This window comes from Saimiri boliviensis, chromosome 5 (genome assembly GCF_048565385.1).
Source record: "Saimiri boliviensis isolate mSaiBol1 chromosome 5, mSaiBol1.pri, whole genome shotgun sequence".
Classification (NCBI taxonomy): domain Eukaryota; kingdom Metazoa; phylum Chordata; class Mammalia; order Primates; family Cebidae; genus Saimiri; species Saimiri boliviensis.
In genome coordinates this window covers 54,516,719-54,536,549 of record NC_133453.1, presented here as the reverse complement: position 1 = coordinate 54,536,549, position 19,831 = coordinate 54,516,719, and the positions used below count along the sequence as shown (strand labels likewise).

Genomic DNA, 19,831 nt, shown 5'->3' with positions numbered 1-19,831 from the left:
ATATAAAATGGGCTTTATATCTTGTAAATTAACATTGGCACAGCTAATCCAGGTTTTAGAAATAATGTACATTATTTAACTTAAATAATGAATAAATCTTAAACTGTGATTATTTTACTGGCATATTGATTTTGTTATATGTGATTATTTTAAAAGTATATCATTTTGATTATATATTTTACAATAGATTAAATGAAAAGAATACAACTATATTTTCAACTTACTCTTTGAGTATTTTAATACACTGAAAATCATATTAAACATAATACCACAGTGGAAAAAGTTCTTTCTGTTTAACAAAACCCAATTCTCTTTACAGTTCAAACTAATTTCATAACGCTTTTCCCATATAGTCATCTCTTCTGATGATTTCATAGCATGTCATTCACTGAGAATTAATTATATGTCATCTTGTGATCTCACTTTTATTTGTAGTATTATTTCTGTTTTTCATGTAGATATGTCCTGTTCCCCTAAATAAACTTAATATTCTCATGGAGCTTATGTAGTAATTCAAGCGATTCCTGCACAGGAACATACAAGAGACATACACATGTGATCTGTTGACTGCATACAAAAATGAGATATATCTCTGTTTATAAACATATTTATTCTAATATCATTTTTAGTGCTTAAATTTTCAGCATTTAAATTTTAATTCATCATTTAAATTAAATAAAGTTGAATGTAAAAATTTCAGCTTTTACATTGACAAACAAAAAAATATGTTTTGTCAATGTAAAAGTTGAATTGATAGTAGGCTAAAAACAAAGGTTTGGTATGAAAGCCAGCCAATGGCAGGTTAGGCATGTCACAGGGAAGAGGGCCAATATGCCGTATCTGGGAGAAGAGACTCAAGGAAAGCAAGAACCATATTTTAAACCCTGAGATAGATGCTGTTCCTGTTCCAAAGTATTTCAGAAAGCTCAAGGCCCACAAAGTATTTTCCTAAAAAAGAATAGTGTATAAGGTGATTTTAAGGCTTTTGCCTTTTGAATATCTTACACCCTCAATTATTATTATGATTATTTTTCAAATGGGGTCTTGCCATGTTGCTAGGCTGAACTAAAACTCCTAGGCTCAAAGGAGCCTCCTGCCTCAGCCTCCTGAATAGTTGGGACTACAGCATATGCCGTGATGTCCAGTCGAACTCAATTTTTATTTTCTGTTTCAGTGTTTAACACAAAACTTAGTGGTAATTCACAGCAGGAGGTACATAAAATTATATACAGTCACGCAATACATGATGATGTTTTCGCTAATAATAAACTATGTATGTAATGGTAACCTTATAAGATTATAATGAAGCTACAAAAATTCTATCACATAGTGATGTTGTAGCCATCATGTCATATCGCAACCCATTACTCAAGTGTTTTTGGTGATGCTGGTGTAAATGAATCTATCGCACTGCCAGTTGAATGAAAGTACAGTATATACAATTATGTACAGTACATAATACTTGACAATGATAATAAATAACTATGTTACTGGTTTCTGTATTTATTATACTATAATTTTACCATTATTTAAAGTATAATCCTTGAACTAATAAAAGAAAGGCATTAATTGTAAAATATTCTCAGACAGTTATTTCATGAGGTATTCTAGAACAGGTCATTATTATACTAGGAGATGACAGCTTCATGTGCATGATTGCCTTTGAAGACAGTCCAGCGGGACAAGATATGGAGGTGGAAGACAGTGATATTGATGATCCTGACCCTGAGCAGGCCTCAGCTGACATGTGTGTTTGTGTCTTTGTTTTCAACACAAAGGTTTTACAAGATAAAAAGTAAAAATGCTAAATATAGAAAAAAACTTATAGAATAAGGACATAAGGCAAAAATTTTTATACAGCTGTACAATGTGTTCGGGTTTTAAGCTGTTATTACAAAATTTAAGAAGTTTAGAAACTAAAAATTTTATAAAGTAAAAAAGTTATTGTAAGCTGAGGTTAACATCTTATCAAAGAAAGAATATGAATTTGATATGACCTAAGTGTATAGTGTTTATAAAGTCTATAGTAGTGTACAAAAACATCCTAGGCCTTCATATTTACTCTCCACTTATTTACAGACTCACCAAGAGCAACTTCCAATCTTGCAAGCTACATTCATAGTAAGTGACCTATACAAATGTACCACATTTTATATCTTATACCATATTTTTACTGTACCTTTTCTATGTATACATTTGCTTAGGAACACAAAGACATATCTTATGTATTATAATTGCCTATAGTATTTAGTGAAGTAATATGCTATACCATCCTGAGGTTTGTAGCTCAGGAGCAATAGGCTATACCATAAAGCCTAGGTGTGTAGTAAGCTATCCTTTCTAGGTGTGTATAAATACAGTCTACGATGTTTGTACAATGATGAAATTGTCTAATGATGTATTTTTCAGAATGTATCCCCATCAATAACGTACATATGACTATACATTATAAACTAGGTACTACTTTTTTTGAAATGACTATTTTTTTAATAAAATATGATATATGTCTAAAGAATTGCTGAATCCATATGTCTGGTATCCATAATCTGTTCCTTAAATTAGCTGAACCTAAAAATTCAAATCTTCAAAGTCTTTGAGTAATTTTTATATGAAAAAAGGTCCTATACTTAAAATATTTGGCAGCCAATTCTGTTTTTCTTTTTTCCAAATGACTTTGATTATTCTTTATGTTATTTAGTTAACAATAAAAATTTAGCACTAAAAATAAAATTTATAGATCTTGTGGGCATCTCAGAAAATTCACCTCTAAAAGCAAGGTAAAACAAAACATGATGCTTTAGACATAAAGCCTCTATCTGCTACCAGCCGGAGGATTTAAAAAAATTGTTCTCTAAAAGTGTCTAGAGTCATTTTGAGAGAAATGTTTTATTTTTTTGCTATTGAACAATTTGTCTCCTAAAATCTCTTTACTATCATACAACAAGGACCACATTGAAAATCAGGTCTCTACATCATGTTCTATAGGAAAGTAAAAATGATGAATATAAGTGGTGAGATATAAACATAATTTTTCAGGTGTGTAATTAGTTTCCAAATATTTTCAGTGGGGGTGTGTGTGTTTCTGTGTGTGGTGTGTGTATGTGTATTCTCTCAGGTTAAAGCAGCATTTTTGTTTAGAGAACATAAAAATGAACATTTGCTTTGATCTAATTTTTTGGAAGTGTAAAATGTATTTCAAAAAATTTATTTCCTCTGAAAATAACTATTTGTTGTGTTTGCTTTACTAATTGGTTAAATTCTATAATAAAAATGTAATGCATATGTTACAAAAAACAAGATTTGCCCTCATATTTATTCCATTTCAAATTATGCCATATGTACATTCAAACATAATTATATAATATATATGGAGAGCTATGCTTTTCCACCCACAGTAAAACCTTGCTGATTCTCTAGAATATGTAAAAATAGCATATTAAATTCTGAATTATAAATATATTTAGTGCTAAGTATATATGGCTTGCTTGTGTTTGAAAGTGCTGAGATATTTAAATTTAGATATATAAAATAGAGATGTGTTATAAAACACTCACAGACTATAAGTTTTATTAAAAATATTAAAATCTTTCCTCATTATTGCTCATATCTTCTCATCCTCTCAAATATGTGAGGGGAATCCTAGCATCCCTGAAGAGCTCTGTAGTCACTCTTTTCTGTATGTCAGAAATTACAATAGTAACTGCTGCAATAAAACAGGAATCTCGGCCAGACGTGGTGGCTCACGCCTGTAATCCCAGCACTTTGGCAGGCCGAGGTGGGTGAATCACAAGGTCAGGAGTTCAAGGCCAGACTGGCCAACCTGGTGAAACCCCGTCTCTACTAAAAAATACAAAAATTATCTGCACAGGGTGGCTCATGCCTGCAATCCCAGCTGCTTGGGAGGCTGAGGTAAGAGAATTGCTTGAACTGGGACCAGGAGGCAGAGGTTGCAGTGAGCTGAGATCGAGGTACTGCATTCCAGCCAAGCGAGACTCCACCTCAAATTAAAAAATAAAATAAAATAAAATAAAATAAAAAACAGAAATCTCTGAATGTGACAGGGATGAAAGGATCCTAAGTGGCATGGTCCACGTGGTGGCACTTAATTACTAGACAGGCTAAGCATGATTACTGTAACAGACAGGAGATGCAAAGCTGTGATCAGAATATATTGACTCACAGAGATCTATGGTGTTGGCTAATTGATCATGGCTTTCCTAGGAAAAAAAAATGTGATGGCAGTCTCTTACATTCTTTCTTGATCTGTGTAAGTGAATAGTTCTAGATCTACTGAACAGAAATATAACTTGCCACCAAGACAGACTCACGGACCCTTAATTGTTTCCATTCTTCAGCAGTTTACATACTAAGAATCTCTTGAATAAAGGGGAGGCTGGGTACCCTTGAGGCTGGGTCATATTGAGGGAGGACATAATTTCAATATATATATTTTGATTTCGATAGCTTTTGAGGTACAAGTAGGTCTTGGTTACATGGATGAATTGTATAGTGATTAAGTCTAAGATTTTAGTGCAGTTATAGTGTAGTTTTTTTCCAAAACTCCCACCCTCTCCCTTTCTAAATCTCCAATATCTGTTGTACCACTCCATATACCTTTGCATAGCAAAAGCTTAGCTCCCATTTATAAGTTAGAACATATTTGGTTTTCCATTACTGAGTTACTCCGCTTAGGATAATGGCCTCTAGCTCTATACAAATTGTGCAATAGACATTGTTTTTTTCTTCTTTTATGGTTGAGTAGTACCCCTTATTATATATGTGTACAGGTGTCTTGCTGATATAATGATGATTTTTCCTTTGGGTAGATGATATAACGATGATTTTTCCTTTGGGTAGATACCTAGTAGTAGGATTGCTGAATTGAATGGTAGATCTACTTTAATTTCTTGAGAAATCTTCATACTGTTTTTCATACAGGTTGTACTACTTTACATTCCCAGCAGTGTCTAAGCAGTCCCTTTTAACCACATCCATACCAACATCTATTGCTTTTTTCTTTTTTTGTTTTTGACTTTTTAATCATTGCCATTTTGGCTGCATTAAGGTGATATCTCACTGTGGTTTTAAGTTGAATTGAGGAAGGACATAATTGAATGAATAAGATGCTAGATCCCTTAAAGAAGGGCATAATTATTTTCACATAATTAAGTCCCTGCAAAAATAATGGTTTTAATGATTATCAAGGTTATGCAAAGCAGAACATGATAAATTTAAAACGAAAGCAAATCTAAAACATGTTTACAATATTTAGACCTTTTGGAGAATAATAAGATCATATTTGAAATGACGCACCTATGTAAATCAGGACACATGAAATAATTTAATTCATGAATTACAGCCATTATCTGAATTTTCTCACTTAAATAAAACACTTTTTTTATCTTCAAAATCACAGCAAGAAACAATAGTCCTGATGGTCTTTTAAATTTGACTAGAATTTTGAAAAATTACTCTGCTTTCAGTATGCACTTCCTGGGCCAAAAATGAAAATACTATGAGCACTTTCTATGAATCAGCAGTTGAAAATAACTTCACTACTTTTTGTATAAAGATTTATTTCTTCCACATTTATTCTTCCACATTTATTTCTTCCAAAATAAATGTGGAAGAAATATTTATAAGTCAACTAAGGCCCTTAACATGATTAACCAAGAGAATGAGATACACACCTAGAGAAACTTAGTAAATATGACATAAAAGAATTACAGTAAGTAACATAAAAAATATTTATAAGTGAAAGGTTAATTTATTACATTTTTAAAAAGATTTCAAAGTGCCTACAAAACAAAACCCAACAGTTTTCTGTATGTAGGAAATACATCTAAAGCAAAATGATTGAGAAAAATTTAAAAGAGAGAAATAGAAAATAATTTGACAAACATATGCAAATATTAATATAATAGAAGTCAGTTTTTCTGTATAGAATGTCTCCAAAGGTCTTTATTATTCCCACCTTCATTACTTTTGAAACCATATTAAAGATAAAGCTTTTCTCAGACTGTTCGCTAATTAGCTAAAAAAATTCAACCAAACAATAACAACAACAACAAAAAAAACCCATGACTTGATAAGCGGCTTCCTAAAATAACACTGTGATCCCCTGAAATGTTAATATGAACAACCAGCTGGCAGAAGATGATAAGGATGCAGTAATATTTTTAATTGGTGCTTGTTCTGGACACATATTAGAATAGTTACAATATCAACTACATGAACAATTATTCCAATGTTAACAAAAAACAAATTTCTCTTAATTCATTATAATAAGGTGAAAAGTAAAGAAATTATGTAACCACAATTAAAGGCATCCTATTTAAATGAATATTTATTCTTTAAAATTGGAGAACAGTTACATTTTTTGTGGTGATGGCACTTAATATAATAAATAGGTTTCCTTATAAAAATAATCTTAATGCCAGTTTCAATTTAATAAATAGAATAGATCCAAAGTTACATGCTTGGACAGCTAGCGTGTTTTCTTAGCCTCTATGATTTGATGGAAAACTGATAGAAGACTTGTGTTGTAAAGTTAAATCTCCCACTAATCTAAATTATAATTTTAGAAGATAACTTCATTTTTACTGAGCCCCTATTTTATTACTTATAAAATAAAAAATGTTCAACTAAATGATGTTCAATAGCAATTTTTGTTCTAACATTTTGAAGGGTTTTCACATTTTAGAATGTTTTATTGAAACATAAATGCTCATAATCAGTCATCTTGTGTCACTTTCAGATCTTCCCTCCTTAAACTCACAATATATCACATGTCATATATTTATAAATATATATTTATAAATATATCACATGTCATATATTTATAAATATATCACATGTCATATATTTATATAAGCAAAGTATGTAAATTATACATCTATAACTAAAACAAATTTGCATAACTTAATATTCTTACTAAATCTGGAAGACACTATTCTGTTCATTTCTCATTTGCTTTAGTTTAAGAAATATTACTCTTGACACCAGTTTCTCTTCTGCTGATCCTGCCCATTACCTCCTCACAACGTATTTTTCTACTTTCTCTAATAATGCCTTTATCAAAAAAAAAAAAAAATTACACTTGACCCATTCAATTAATACCACAAGTTACTAAGTTTGAGATCCTCCATTTAACAAAATAACTTTATCTTCATGCAGATCCATAATCCTTTTACTGTGATTAATTTGTGGATACTTGCAGGTTTTATAAGCATCTGTGCATAAAGGTTGAACAATCAAAAAATCTTCTGTAGTTAAAGTATGTAACAAAGTTATTACTACAAATTTGTGATATACATATCATTAAGTAGATAAATAAATGAGAGAAATAGATCATAGCAAGCCTTAACGTATTTTTTACTATTCCATAGTTCCGGTTTTAATACTGAACAAGAAAACAACAATTTAGAAGCTAAAAATATGGATGCTATCTAAAAGAGGGCAGTGTCAATTAGAAGAATCAGTGTTCAGGAATGAATGTCCTCCTTTCCCCACAAATTAAGGAAGAAAGAAAGAAAAGGAAACTGGAGATACCCTAGTGTAAACATCTTGAGAATGTCCATTTAAACAGTGACCCCCAAATAAATAAATAATGTATTTACTCATTTGCTGAGGTGGTATTTATTGAATACTTACTATTGAGTCCTTTATACTTAATATTAGTGGACACTGTTCTAGTCATTGAAGAATGCACTGAACAAGAAAGATGAAAATCTTCTGTAAATATTTTTCATATTGTTATGATGAGCCAGGTAAAACAAGACAGAGAATTATAACAATACACCAAATTTCATCTTCAGTTGAAAGGGGGACTGAATGCCTACCTACGATTCATATGTGCTGGATTTCACCTAAATAAAAAGAGTATTTGTTAGTCAAATAATAAAAGACTCTAAGTTTCAAAACTATTGAAACATTATATTGGTTGGGTCTGTGCTTCTGGAATCTCCAATACCACCCAGAACTCTGGTGATTCCTAGGACACATTGAACTCCATATAAAGTTGTGCTCACTTCTAAGATTTATTACAGTGTAAGGCTATGAAACAGGGTCAGCAGAGGAAGAAGTCCAGGGTCCCTCCTCTTAGAGGACCAGCTAGCATGCTCCGTTCATTGGCAGTGAAAAGTGCAGTAAAATGTACGTAATGGGTCTTCCACAAAGCCCATTAGACACTCAGAGTCTGTGTTAGTTTGCTAGGGTTGCTATAACAAACTGTTGCATGGTGAATGGTTTACACATCAAAAATTTATTTTCTCACAATTTGGGAGGCTATAAATTTGAAATTAAGGTATTGGTAGGTTTTCCCTATGTGTACATCTGTCCTAATTTCCCCTTGTTGTAACACTAGTCATATTGAATCAGAGCCCACCTTAATGACCTCATTTTAACTTTGTTGCCATTTAAAAGACCCTATCTACAAATACTGTCACATCCTGAGGTACTTTGAATTACAATTTCAACATATAAGGTTTGGGGGGCATAATTCATCACATAACGGAGTCCTGCATTTCTATGAGGGCTGATCATGTACACACCTGCTCCTAGCACATATCGGAATTCCAAACTCCTAGAAAGAAGGCAGGTATTTAGCATAAACTGCATTATTTTCACAAACTGTACAGGCACAGTAAACTAGTCTTATCAGTTTGTGAATGCTTCGATTGCTGAATTCCCTGGCGTCAGCCAAGGATGAACTTTGCAAGCAGGTTTTTCATTATTTTTAAAAAATTATTATTATTATACTTTATGTTCTGGGATACATGTGCAGTGTGCAGGTTTGTTACATAGCTATACATGTGCCATGGTGGTTTGCTGCATCCATCAACCTCTCATCTAGCTTTGAAGACCCACAGGTATTAGGTTTTTGTCCTAATGCTGTCTCTCTCCCCTTGCCCCCCACCTCCTGACAGGTCCTGGCGTGTGATGTTCCCCTCCCTGTGTCCATGTGTTCTCATTTTTCAACTCCCACTTTTGAGTGAAAATGCAGTGTCTGGTTTTCTATTCCTGTGTTAGTTTGCCGAGACACATGTACATGTACGTTTATTGCAGCACTATTTACAATGGCAAAGACTTGGAACCAACCCAAATGCCCATCAGTGACAGACTGGATAAAGAAAATGTGGCACGTATACACCATGGAATATTATGCAGCCATAAAAAATGAGTTCATGTCCTTTGCAGCGACATAAATGAAGCAAGTGGGTTTTTCTAAAAAATTGCGGTATTGGGTCTACTGGGTTAAACTTTTGTGCATAGTTAAGCTGTAAAGTACAAAGTTGTATTCAATTTGTGATATATTTTTATGCTAATTGTTGTATATAACATATAAAATGTGTACTGTAATTTTTAAACTTTGTTTATATTTATAAAAAATTAAATATAAAATTTACAGTTGAGTCCCTAAGTAACTTAGTTCATTTTACTCACTACTTTTGGTCTTTTTACTCATAATCTAAACTTACATTTTTAAAAATATCTGAAAATTATCTATGGGCTTTGCTTAAAGTTGACAAAATACAAGTTTCTTTAATGAAAAATAGAGAGTAAAAATTGGGGAAAGGAGAGAGGAATCTCTGAAACAAAAGAAAATTACATACAGAGAAAAAATAGTTTTAGCCATTACCTGAAACACAATTTATGGAAAGGCTCTATCTGATACAGAATGAGAACACTAACTGCAGGTGCATAGCTTCTCAGATCTCCATTTCAGGGAGGATAAATTAGTGTAACTGCTTTGAGGAAAGCATGGCAATACCTCTAAGGAAAAAAGCCTGGAGAAGTGGGTATACTTTTTTAATCCAGCAATCTATGAAAAGGATGCTCGTGGTAAAATATTTGTAATGTAAAAAATTGAACATTCACAAATAGAAGACTAGCTGAATAAATTAGGGTAGTTACAGAATACCACATCCATATGGTTAAAACTAAAACAAATCCTAGTGTGCTTATATGAAATGATCTTCAAAATATATTACTCAGTTAAAAATGTACCAAGTGGAACTCTGAACACTTAATATTTTATAAGATATTTTTGCATGTGTATAATAATACACAAACTACTGTTGTTTGCTTATGAGTTGACAGTATTAGAACCTAGAATTAAAGAGTGAATTATTTTTCTTTTTACTGTGTAGAATTTTGCCTATACTTGTATTCCTTTACCAATATAGAAGGTGACTTTTGTGCCCCTAAGGGCTACCAAATTGATTAAACCAACTGATAGAAGGATGAAGTTTAAGAAAAGCTATCATAGAAATAAATACATCTTGGAATTTAAAATAACAGAAAGGATCAGATTTATCATTCAGACTCATGGACTCAGAGAACTTATCCAGGATCAAACTTTACTAACAATTTCAAGTCACTCGGAATCATGAGGCACAGGTAAGGAAAGGTGAGATCAGAATGTCTATGTTGATTTCAGCTCACTAAGTCCAATCACACAACATCAAAGGCATTTCTGGCCCAACTGAACAGATGAGCTTTCTACGAGGTATGCAGGTACCTCACTTTCATGAAAGAAGACAGATTAGAAAACATTTATATTTTCTACAGAAAGAGTTACGTATATAACATTTTCCAAGGAGCCATTATGCAGAAGTCCATATATTTCTTTTTGCTTACCATAAATTATTCCAGACAATTAAGCACATTCTGCTAAAAGCTTACCATAGGAAAAGACTCCTTTGTTAGAAAAAAAAAAAAACTCTTATTGTTATTGTTGTTTTACTGGTAGATTTATCATTAGTATGTTTATAAGAGGATTAGTTCAACGAACTTGACTTCTTTATTTTCCAGGAGCATCCCCAGGGAAGGGAGAATGTATTGCAAAAATGCAACTTAACTTTTTCCTTTCCAGATGGCATAGATGAGTTTCACAGACATGCTAATCAAATACAATCAAATATATTTACACTAGAACTTAGACTAGAATAAGAAATTAGTATTTAATACATAATGTAGTTGACATATTATTTTTGTTCATCACAGATTACTAAAATAGAGGAAAATAGGCTGGGCGCGTTGGCTTAAGCCTGTAATTCCAGCACTTTGGGAGGCCGAGGCGGGTGGATCACGATGTCGAGAGATCGAGAACATCCTGGTGAACATGGTGAAACCCCGTCTCTACTAAAAATACAAAGCATTAGCTGGGTATGGTGGCACGTGCCTGTAATCCCACCTACTCAGGAGGCTGAGGCAGGAGAATTGCTTGAACCCAGGAGGCAGAGGTTGCAGTGAGCCGAGATTGTGCCATTGCACTCCAGCCTGGGTAACAAGAGCAAAACTCTGTCTCAAAATAAATAAATAAATAAATAAAATAGAGGAAAATAAAGATAAATGTTGATAATAAATTGGCAAATGGGATCATAGTGGATTATTGAAGTGTATAAAATAGTTTAATGATTATATCTTTAACATGTGATATAGAATCAGTCATTTCATAATTTACCTCTCATGCCTCTGCCAGGTTTTATCAGGAACATGGTGCAGAGTACAGATGATGAAGCTCTGCCCATGTGGTGGTTTTAATGTTAGTTTTCTATTTTTTTCTTTTGATTATATACTGGTGAAATCCAACATGAGAAGCAAACATATACATAGTTTTTAAGACTTAAGATGTAAAAAATAATTTTACTTTAAAAACTGATGAGGAGAAAAAAGAAGTGTTTGTTGGTTAAGAATGATCCCTTGTAACAGAGCCCATTTCAAAGCTTTGTGATTATAGGCAAATTATTTAATTTCTTCAAGCCCAATGTTTCTCTTTGAAAAATAGAGATTATAATAACTGTGTCATAGTGTTAATGAAAGGATCTCATACTTTGTCAGCTGACTACAACAATCAATGATATATTGTAACCATAGTTGCTCATTGCTATAAAATAAATTGTTCTAAAACCTAGCCACTGAAATCACAAACATTTAGTATCTCACAGTTTTTGCATCTTAGGACTCTAGACACAGCCCAGCTGTGTGCATCTGGCTCAAAGTCAGTTAAAAGACTCTGAGCAAACTGTTGGTCAGAGCTGAGGTCTCATCTGAAGGCTGAACTAAGAGAGAATTTGATTCCTAGCCCCATCAAATGGGTGTAGGCAGAATTCAGTTCCTCAACGGCTGCTGGACAAAAGGCTCATGTTTGTCCTGGTTATAGGCTAGAGGCTTCTCCCAGTTCCTTGCCATATGGACTTCTCCATAGAGAGCTCACAACCTGGCAGCTGGCTGCATTTGTAGTAAGTAAATGAGAGAGTAGAATAAGATGGGCAAGATGAAAGGGACATTTTGAAAGTCATCACTTTTGCCATATTAGATTTGTTAAAAGCAAGTCACTAGGCCAAGTTCACTTTTAAGTGTTGGAGGTTACATAAGAGTATAAATATCACAAAGCAGGAATAATTTGGAACCATTATGAGGGCTGACTAACTACAATAGAATTACTGAGGAATAAGTGGGAGATATTATTATTTGCATTAACATAGTTTTACTGCAAATTGATTATATAACAGTAAATTGTTTACTCTTCACTCATATATAAAGTTAATAAACAGAAAGACTTTTGTTTCTATAACATTTTTGGTAATATGACAAACTTTAGAAACAAACAACAGCCATTTGATTAATAAAACAAAAATACGCATTTTGCTGGTTAATATTTTCCAGCTATTTTTCAAACCCTTTCTCCCCAAACACCCAACACATATGACAGTGACTGAGATTGTAAGAGCAATTTATTCCAATAATTATAGTGAAAAAAAGCTATAAAAAACAGAAAATCCAGCCCCACAATGTCTTTCTGTGATTTTAAGCTGGATAACATGGTACAATGATCAGGACTACGCAGAGATGGGCAGACTGATCACCATTAATCGTTGTCCCTATTGAGGCTGCCCCATCAATGATATTATAAGATATGATAATTTTAGATATGAGGAAACAAGTCATGAGTTGAAATAAATAGGATTTAAACACAGGTAATCTTACACCTGAGTCTGTACTATTAAAATTGTACTGTATAATCCTAATGTCTCTTACTAATTTTCTCCACTTATGATGTGTTATATGCCTAGCTACCTTACATTTTAAGTTTAAACTTAAAATGCATTTAACATTACTTTTTATTTTATATTTCACTTGAATTGTGTGTGTGTGTGTGTGCATGCCTGTGTGCGTGCGTTCGTAGAGAGACAGAAAGAAAGAGTATATATGAGTAAGTTGGCCAACCAATATTTAATTTTGGCCCTTTATTTAAGGTCTGAACTACTCAACAAATGAGAAACCTGAGTTTGGTATCAGTTTTTCAACACCACTAACATAAATATATTACAAAGCAATGCAAACTATAATGTAAAGTATTTTAAAGAGTGAGATATTGGCAAAGATATATTATCTATTTATTTATCAGGCATTTTTTTAGACTTCACATTGTAATCATTACCATACATTTCTGGAAAAAATTGTTTGAAAACCTTTGAAACTTTCTGTCATTTTAAAATGTTAATGTCAATTCCTCAAGTTTCTTAGTTTCAGTCTATGACAAGTAATTCTATTACATTACAATATACTAGCTACTTTTACTAGCAATTTTAGATATGTTTTATGTGCAGATTGTCTTTTTGACTGTTAAATGAATTATGATCACTGCAATGTAATATCAAAAACATTTTATTATGTCTATTTTCTGATGAATTCATTAATATTAATGATTTTAAACTGTCAGGTTAAATTATTAAACCTGGACAATATAAGATTAAGAAGACAAGACAAGTAATTTTAAACAATTTTAAACAAAGTTTTACTTTTTATTTTTAATTTTAAAATACCTTTAAAATTTTAAAATATCTCATAAAGTTATTATGAGATATCAGTCAACCAAATATTAACTGAAGGTGGCATTATTAAGAATATATGTCAAATATTAGAAGAAAGCAAAAATAATCAAATTAATCACTAAGTATTTAAGAAACTAAGAAAGTATGTATAACTAAATACAAATTAAAATAAATAGAAAAGATTATGGCTAGATTGAATCCACATAAGTGTTCATTAATTAAATATTGTGTTTAAAGAGTATAACTTAAATTGAAATGTTTTTTCTAAGTTAAAACCATCGTTTTTATTTTTAGATTCAGAAATTAACTCAGCTTAATGGAATAGACAAAAATGGGGATCTGTGATGTTTAATTCTACATATCATTGTGACTGAGATCCAGCACCCAGATATTTGGCCTAACATTCAGAATGTTTCTATGAGGGTGTTTTCTGGATGAAATTAACATTTAAAACAGTGGACATTGAGTCAAGTAGTTTGCCCTCCATAATATGAGTGGGTCTCATCCAGTCAGTTGTAGGTCTTAATGTGACAAGTACCAATTTCTCCCAAGCAAGAAGAAATTCTGCCAACAGACTGCCGTTGGATTCAAACAGCAAGTATTTCTCAGCTTGCTGGGCAACTGGTATATGTAGAGACCTCTCTATACATATAGAGAGAGGAAGACACACACACGTACACACACATAAACACACACACACACACACACACACACACACACATCTTCTGTTGGTTCTGTTTTTCTTGATAGTCTTGACCAACACAGGATCCTAAAGATCTTATATTTTATTTCTCAATAAAATATTGAGAATAGGCCGGGCGCGGTGGCTCAAGCCTGTAATCCCAGCACTTTGGGAGGCCGAGGCGGGTGGATCACGAGGTCGAGAGATCGAGACCACCCTGGTCAACATGGTGAAACCCCGTCTCTACTAAAAATACAAAAAACTAGCTGGGCATGGTGGCACGTGCCTGTAATCCCAGCTACTCAGGAGGCTGAGGCAGGAGAATTGCCTGAACCCAGGAGGCGGAGGTTGCGGTGAGCCGAGATCGCGCCATTGCACTCCAGCCTGGGTAACAAGAGCGAAACTCCGTCTCAAAAAAAAAAAAAAAAAAAAAAAAAAAAAAAAAAAAAAAAAAGAGAATAGACATAGGAGGTGGTAAAATTCAAACATTTAAATCTTCTGCTTATATAGTTACATTAAGAAATAGTAAACAAAAATGAAGCAAAGCTGGGAGTAAATTGGTTATTATATATAAGCCAGGACTTTGGATTGTAAATAATAGGAAACAATCCTGGCTAACCTAGACAGAAAAGATCTGGGAAAGCTCAGAGACTATATAAGAAGGTTTGATATCCAAGTTGAGGAAAATGGAACAGAAACAAGGAGAGTAAACACAGTATCAAACCACAGATGTAGTTGGATTAAAATGTTGTGGCTTGTGCTGTGACATTGTGCAGACATTAAGCCTGACTTCATGGTCCTTAACTGTACAAGAAACTTTGAATTAATTCCTTTTTAGAATACAAAGTCACATGCCCTTGACCATGTTCCATGACATGACAAATGAAAATATGGCAACAAGTGAGATTGAACACCTACCAACATTTATATATGTGGAATGTTCTCCAAATAAAGTGATTGTTAGCTTAAGAATTAAAAACTCTACAAGGATTATCACAAGTAAAACTGAGTTTTATTTCCTCTCAAGACAGGGTAACAGGGAGAAGACATGCCCTGAAACACGTAAAAAACAAACAAAATATATGAAGCAAAAATTTTCAAGACAGTTGGAAGGGTCGATGATCTCTGTAAAACAATAAACAAAACAGGCAAGGCATACTGATAAAACTTGAAAGAACTTTCAAACCACAGCACAGGGAGGGAGGATCCAGATGGAGCTCATCTGACTCCCTGAGTTCAGGAAACAGAACTCAGAGCCCAGAAAGGCAGATGTGGCTAGTGTATGGGAAAGAAAAGTAGAGAGAGGAGAGCTGCATAGAACATGAACTTAAGAACCCTCAGGATGTGTAGAGAACTATCTTTGAGTATTTCCTGCCTATTTGTCAGAACTCTGAGAAAACTACCATATGCCATGGAAAAAATCACTCAAAAGGGATAGTGCTGGGCTTTCACAAACAACTGTAAACATTATGTGTTCCCACCAGCTAAGCTGGAAAAAATTCTGATAGATGAGTCATTGGGTGTGCAGAATAAATCAATAATTAATCCTATACTGAGGTCTCTTCTGGTCTTCTCTAACAGATCTCAAAAGTAAGACCTCAAAGGAGCAAATTTTCTCCTAATAACTTTAGAAGAAGCTGATTCCAGCTATTAGTCTTCGAGTTGGCCAGCTGAAGTTCCTAATATTATAGAACAGATACCAACTGTCTCCTTTATGCCTCATCTGAATCTCCAAACCCAATGAGAAACCACTAGATACAATAAGCAATTAATGTTGTTTTAATCCTAAAGTTTTGGAGAAATTGATTTTTCACCTATAGATTATTAACCCAACTTTTTAGTTTTTTAGTTCATAGGTCTTTCAATTCATACAGGCAGTATCCAATTAGCTGTCCATGGACATAATTGTAGATTATAAAACACTACATTTTAAGCCTAATCACATGACTGAATGAGGCTTTTGGTTCTCTTAGGAGAGGTAAGTGTTTTGAATATGGGAGCATTGTGAATCATTGAGATCAGAAAGTGATCTTTGGTAGATTTTTGAGGCAATGAGCCCTATGAATGGGAGCCTTAGTGTACACATACCCTTATGTAGTTTCCTTCCACGTTAGACAATAGCAAATGTTATGCTACCAAATACTTGAGAAGCACATAAGCACATTAATATTTACTCCCTCTTGATGCTGGGAGTCTTGAGACTAAAACGTAAAACCATATTGCCTAATCTTCTGGAGAATAAACACAGGTAGATGGTGGTCCTGCATCTCAATCATTCCATTGATTTTGTTGTTGTTGTTTTGAGAGACCAGACGTGAGTGAAGCCATCCTAGATGATCCAGCCCTACTTAAGCAAGAGCAAACCGAAACAATACCAAGGAACCCAGAGAACTGTGAGAAATAATAAATAATTGTTTAAAGTCACTAAATTTGGGAAATTATTATATAGACATACAGTAAAGTCTCTGAAAAGACCCCAATGTTCATAAAACCCCAGACACATATTCTTCTAACTTTTCCAAGAATATAACAAATTCTGCTTTACATATAAATATCATAGATATGTTATCTACACCATAGACTTTTTCTTTTCCATTCACTTTCTTTATAAAAGGAACTCACCTATTTGATATGGATTTTTCTTTTTTTTTTTTTTCCAGAATTCATTTTTCTGGCTTACCTGTTTTCTCTGGAAATTCAAGCTTGTCATCCACCATTGTCAGGTTCCCACAGCAATGATTCCCTCCAACTCTGTTCTTTTAAAAGTAGGCAAGATAAGGAAGAGCTCAAAGTTTTGAAAGTTTTCTTCTTAAATGTTTCTCAAATTCACTCTCTGCATGTCTAAAAATCATGAAGTCTCCCAGACCTTTACTCTCATCCCCACAAATCTGCCTTCCAAATTGTTGCCAGAGTGTTCTTCTAGAATAAGAATTTGCTTAAAATTTTTCAGTGGGTCCTCATTCATGTCTGACTGAGTCAGGAAACAAAATTTAACTTAGCGCTCACTAAGTGCTTGCTCAGCACTATGCTAGGTGCTATGCATACAAGCCAACCCTTGCACTAAAGGAATTTACATTCTAGTAGAGAGAGACGGAAAAGTAAACAGATATTCTTACTGTAATGTGACAATGTTAAGATGGAGGGAAGCACAGAGGGAGAGAATTTGTCAAAAGCTTATAACACTTGAGCTGTTTTAAAGGCTGATTAAAATTAGCCAAGCAGTGAAGTGCAAGGGGCTGTCAAGCAGAAGGGGCAGCATAAACAGAGACCCAGAATCATGCATGAATAAGCAGGCCCCACATAGAGAGCCAACCACAAACAGTTATGTGTCATTTGAGGTTCAATTCTGAGAGGTGGTATTGGGGAGTTATGTCTCAGAAATGGAAAAAAAGGGGCTGTGAGAAGCAGTATAATAGTACCCCAAGGACGTCTATATCCTGGTTTCCAAGACTTATGAGTATGTGAATATTTCATAGCAAGGAGGAATTAAGATTGCTGATGGAATTAAGGTTGCTAATCAGCTGATCTTAAGATGGATAAATTAGTTTGGATAACCTAGATCGACCCAATGTAATCACAAATATTCTTTAATTGTAGAAGGGAAGGAGGAAGAGGCCTGAGTCAGAGAGATTCGAAGATGCCACATTACTAAATTTAAAGTGTGAGGAAGAGGGAACTTCTAGAAACTGGAAAGGGCAAGAACATAGGTTGTGACCCAGAGCTTACAGACAGAATACAGCACTTTCCATACACTGGTTTCAGCTCACTGAGATTCTCTTTCGGCTACTAACCTCCATCACTGTTAAGATAATATATTTGTGGTAATTTATGGTAAGTCGCTACATTTGTGATAATTTGTTAGCAATAAGAAACTAATTCAGAAATCAAGTAACAGAGGCTATTACACACTTTGCACTGGGGGCAGTTGGGAGTTTAAAAGGGGAAGAAAAAGAAAATAGTTTGACACCAAAGATCAAATTGATAAAAGATGGATCGTTAGGGTAGATGATGGAAGGGAGATGTTATAAGCCTGTAGCAATGGTGCAAACAAACAAAATACGATTAGCTGCTTAACCAGGGGAATAGAGTAGGAATAGGTAGAATGGGACCAATTAATTTTAGTGATAAGATTACTGGGACTTAGGGACCAACGGAACATGAGAGATAAGAGGAAAAAGAAGTATCTAGAAGCATTCCTCAGTTTCTAGCTTGGGTAGATGGTGGTATTGTCAATGAGATGGGAAATGCAGGAAGAAGCCTTTGTTTTTTCCTGTTTTGATGAAGGGTGTGTGTGTGTTGAGATTTGAGTAGATTCAATTTGAGTTTGTGGGACATCCATATGGAAGCTGGGAATAGATTATATCCCAAGCTTAGATTTCAAATTTAAGAGTATTAAGCACATGTGTGGAATTAAAACAGAGCAGAGTGTACTGATTAAAAAAATAGCCTCAAGGACCACCATTTAATAGCAATTGTTATTCTTCCTCAATCTTTGAAAAATCAAGGGTAATCATTGATAAGACTATTGCAATAAATAAATGTTTAAAGGGTGTTTAGCATAGTATCTGGAGGTTAGTACATTCTCAAGAAATAGTGTTATTACTAGTGGTGCCAGAAATAAAGATGAAGTTTCAACTGTGGTCCTCTCAGATCAGGCCTCTAGGACCAGGCATTCACAGAAAGAATACATGAAGTTAGTCCAAACACCTAGTGGGTCTAGTTCGCTTTTTACAGGCCGGGGCCATATTTCCCTCACGGCTGTGTCCTATCCAGTGCCTAGCTCACTGACTGGCCCAAAAGGGTCAAGCACTTTATGCATTTCAGCTGGAGGGTTGGGGAGACAGAGGGAAATAGGATCGAGCAGCAGGAGCAGAGAGGAGGCAGTGGGAGAACAGTAAAGAGCGCTGGAAAGGAGAAGGAAGCCTAGGGGACCGAGGAGGCAGGAGGAAGGCAATGAGCCCCTTAGGAAGCCAAACCGTCTGCCTTGCGGACCTGGCGTGGGAAGAAGTTGTGGGAGCCTGGGCATGGGGTGTGGCCTCTCCGAGGGAAGATGTAGAATGGGCAAAAACAATCACTCGGGAATTTTTACAGAACCGAACAGGGCTCCGTGGAGGCCAGGAGAAATTAGTCAGCTACCGACCAAAATAGCTTGTACGTTTTCGTTAGGATTGGCTGAGGGGTGATGGTTTCAGAGAGGGAAGAAGTTTCCACTGCGGTCCTCTCAGATCAGGCCTCTAGGACCGATTTCTCCAACTCTGCGGGTGATCGCTGGCCCAGCGCGAGCCACGCCCCTCCCCCAGGAGGCCAC

The 19,831-nt window shown here is 34.4% G+C and overlaps 1 long non-coding RNA gene across 2 annotated transcripts; it reads right to left on the bottom strand.

The window, feature by feature from the left end:
- Positions 1 to 112: 112 nt before the first annotated feature.
- Positions 113 to 19,815, bottom strand: LOC120364318 (uncharacterized). Of its 2 annotated transcripts, none has more exons than XR_012517687.1 (4): positions 19,664 to 19,815; positions 17,204 to 17,279; positions 10,796 to 10,903; positions 113 to 948 (listed from the first exon to the last, which is right to left on the bottom strand). It is a non-coding gene; the product is annotated as an uncharacterized LOC120364318 (long non-coding RNA). The 2 variants fall into 2 exon arrangements; XR_005579599.2 differs by having other exon boundaries at positions 17,204 to 17,274.
- Between the last annotated feature and the right edge of the window lie 16 nt (positions 19,816 to 19,831).